This window comes from Plasmodium inui (genome assembly GCF_000524495.1).
Source record: "Plasmodium inui San Antonio 1 unplaced genomic scaffold supercont1.15, whole genome shotgun sequence".
NCBI classification, from domain to species: Eukaryota; Apicomplexa; class Aconoidasida; order Haemosporida; family Plasmodiidae; genus Plasmodium; species Plasmodium inui.
Window position 1 is genome coordinate 562,674 of NW_008481849.1, and position 4,038 is coordinate 566,711.

A 4,038-nucleotide genomic window follows, 5' to 3' on the forward strand; every position below is an offset into this window, starting at 1 on the left:
AAGGCTCATTCACTTATGATACAAAATGACCGATGTCGTTGCGCGGTCCGTCACAGCATAAATAAGAAAAAAAAAAAGAAAAAATAAATAATAAAGTGATGAATCCTCGTTTACAAACATATGGAACAATTTTCACATAACGAATGTTGGAAAAATGCTCCACAGTTCTACATACACATGCTGCGTTCTACATAAAGCCAAATTGTGCCACGTTTTTTTTTTTTTTTCAAAGTACGCGGACATGAAATTGGTGCATATGTTATACGCGCGCATGCACGTCTGTTTTGCATAAACGTTTGGTAAATGTATATCTCTCCTTCTCGGGAAAGGTAACATATGCAAACATAAAAGCACAAGTAATGTCTATGGGACTTGTGCGCTAAATAAAAAGCTGTTCAGTTTATATAAATTTATAGGTTATGGATCATAAAACAGTTACGCTACTTTTTATTAAAAAAGTTGGATGCCTGCGCCCACATATGCATACATTCATACATACATATGCGCGCATGGGCGTCAAAAAATGGGCTGGAAGGAGGTAAAAGTCAGTACGCGTACGCGTATGCGCCAGGATAATACAAACATGTATGCAGGTTCACACCTGTGTGTGTATCACACCACGATGTTCAACTTTTGAATGCAAAGGAATCCGAGAAATTATGACTGCACACTCGCTAGATGTGGGGAGGGTAGGTAAGTACGTACTTCGTTCCCCCCCAAATCATGGGGTTCTTTCGAAATACAGAATTCTATTTACACAAAATTGTCTGCGAAATTGCTGCACAGTGGTTCATTTGCACACCCTATGGGTGCAGGGACACGTGGACTGATGACTCGTTGCACTGATGTACGGGCGTGAGTATATATCTTCCTGCGTGTGCTGGCATATGTCTTCACCATGCAGGGGTGTAAAATGCGTACACAGGCACAGGCGAAAAAGCAAAAGTAGACGCTAACGAAAACGTAAGCACTGACGAAAAGGTAAACACTAAGGCTAACGAATACGCTAGCGCTAAAGCCAACACCAACGCAGTTGCAACTGCTAAACACTGCAACGTACATGCGCTGTTTGACAAAAAATAAAATCGACGCACTGCAGTACGCAGGTGTATGCCTAGCTTTCTCCAGAATTAATGCAAATTTTAAAATGTAAAAAAAAAGAATAAAAATTACAACTTTAAACACTCCAGCGTTTAAATTTATGTGTAAAAAAAGGCCTCAGCACGGAGAATCAAACCACTGAGTGACGCCACTACAACAAAAACGCGCAGTGTGGTGGTGATGGTACATGAATACAGGAACTTGTGTATCCCTCAGGTATGCATGGACTCGAAGGCATACATATGAGCACGTATGCCAAAGTATTCCGGCGAATGTAATATTAAAGTAGGTTACTATTACGTACGTGGGAGGGTTATCCAAACGTACAAATACGATTTACATATGTATGTAAATAATAGGCATAAATAGAAATAACATTGTAGGTAAAATTGTGCTGTTATGCACAAAAAAAAAAAAAAATACAAAGGACAATTACGCAGCAAAACAGAAGCCTACTCCTTTTTAATTATGCGAAGATTTCAAAGGAATGTATGTTGCTTCCTATTTTTATCATATAAGATATAATAGAAAAAAAACTGTTGTAAATCAAACGTTACAGTTTTTTAACATTTGCAGGTGACGCGAAGCAGTGGTAAAAAAAAAAATGAGGAAAATGTAAAATAAAGCAGAGGAATACAATAAAAAGAAAAAAAAGAAAAAGAAATATAATGCTTAAAAGAAAAATATAAAAATGGAAAAGAATAAATGAACATTAAAGGAAAAAAAAAAGGAGTACAGTGTTAAAAAATTGGGGACAAAATTAAAAAAAAAAAAAAAGAATGACATCACGATGCGGGAAAAATTGTCAGGCCATGTGGATTATGAAAAATGGCATGAACAGAAACGGGTAGTATGTACATGTGCACAGGAGGCGGCACAATTGAGGGACGCCCAAAAGGGAGCAGTACAGATGGCAGAAGCACAAATAGAAGAAGTTCAATCAAAGGACATGCCAACGAAATAAAAACAAAGTACGTACATATGTGCTAACGGGTGTACTCCTTAGAGCTACTTTTTTCCACCCATCCGTGGTCAGGAGTACAGGAAAAATATCTGATACGCGTCATGGAAAAAAAAAAGTACACCCGTGAGTACAGCAAAATTTAGTGGTTTCACTGTGAGGTGGCTAGCCTTATGCGTAAAAGTTGGTCTAGTGCATGCGAGCACACGTAGATTGCATATATATTGTGCTTATATATATTTATATATATCTATGTATTTATATATCTACACATTTGTACATTTGTATGTTTGTATCATTTGGACATCTTAACTTTCGTGCACTTATATATATTCATTTATGTACCAAAAAAAAAAATTCTGAACTGCTCATAAAAAAACGCCACACAGCCACCGTTATAGGTAGCCAATACAACAGTTATACATAGCGAGCTTTTTTTTTTTTTTTTTTTCCTAAATGCTCATATTTTGTGTGCAATTGATTGATAAATTTGGTGTGTACTCTTTTGCACAGATTTTATTCATAATTTTTGCCAATATGGGCCTTTTTTTTAATATGCAAAAAAGCGTCCACAATGCGCAAGTGGCCCGGTTATTTTCGTAAATTTCCTTGCACAATGGTACTATTTCCGCGTTTCCTTGAAAAGGCTTCGCGGGATCTCTCTCCCGTCGCTCTACATGTACATTTAGCCACAATCACGTATGGCATGAAAGATAACGGGGAAAGTTTGAAGCGAGGGGTGAGAAGCAAGGGGCATAAGCAAAAATGGAATGCTCCAATGTGATATACACAAAGTACTAATTGCGTGAAAATCACAACTGACACAAGAGGCTCATACTTAAGCCAACGAAAGAATGTAGATCACAGATTTACTATCCAAAAAAGAGGTAAAACTGTGGCAGCCAAAGTTTGATGAATAAAAGGGAAAAACTGATTATGCGTGATAGTATCTCGTGAAGATACGGGAAATAAAAAATGCATTCACAATTGTAAGACTTTTTTTTTTAGTATATTTTGTCATGTACATCACACGTATGTTCACGTCGATGAAAAAAAATGTGGCACTCTCCCGCCTGTTGCGAGGATCACTTTATTTTTATCTACGTACGTACCTCGCGTGTACATCCTTTCAAAATTGCCAAGTCCATTGTGCGAAAGAAAGCCATCGGAAGGTACGCAGGTCGACCGTGAGCAATTATGCACGTGCATAGGTCCATACGCAGGGACGCGCAAAAGTGTTTATCATGTTGCCCCCACATCAAGTGGTTTTCTTGTAGATACACGCTGACGACATTTTCAACGTTCAAATTGCCGCTTTTATGCAAAGGCAGGCATTTTCGCGTGCAAGACGAAAATTTGCGCCATTAGCAGAATTTTCAAATAGTTGCATGCAAAAGAATAGGCTGTTATTAATTATTAAAAACGCGTACACGTACGCGCAATTTTTCATTCCCGGGTTTTATTCATTTTAAGCCTTTCGCAATTCGTTCACCATGTCACGGTAAGTGCCTACCCCAAATGTCTTTGATAATAAAATTGCATTTTTTTATGGCCACACGTGCGACGTCGTAACTATCCATTTTGGCTACCACAGCCGTTGTTGCAATTACTCATGGGCAGTGAGTTGTCGCCCCTCTTCCGCGGTTTGCATGTGTTGCATTACGTGGGCCCGTATCTGCACTACGCAAAAAAAGTACCCAAAAAAGTACGCAAAAAAAGTACGCAAAAAAGTACGCAAAAAAGTACCCAAAAAAGTACGCAAACGTACCCAAAAAAGTACGCAAAAAAGTACGCAAAAAAGTACCCAAAAAAGTACCCAAAAAAGTACGCAAAAAAAGTACCCAAAAAAGTACGCAAAAGTACCCAAAAAAGTACCCAAAAAAGTACGCAAAAAAAGTACCCAAAAAAGTACGCAAAAGTACCCAAAAAAGTACGCAAAAAAGTACCCAAAAAGAATACCCAAAAAGAATACCCAA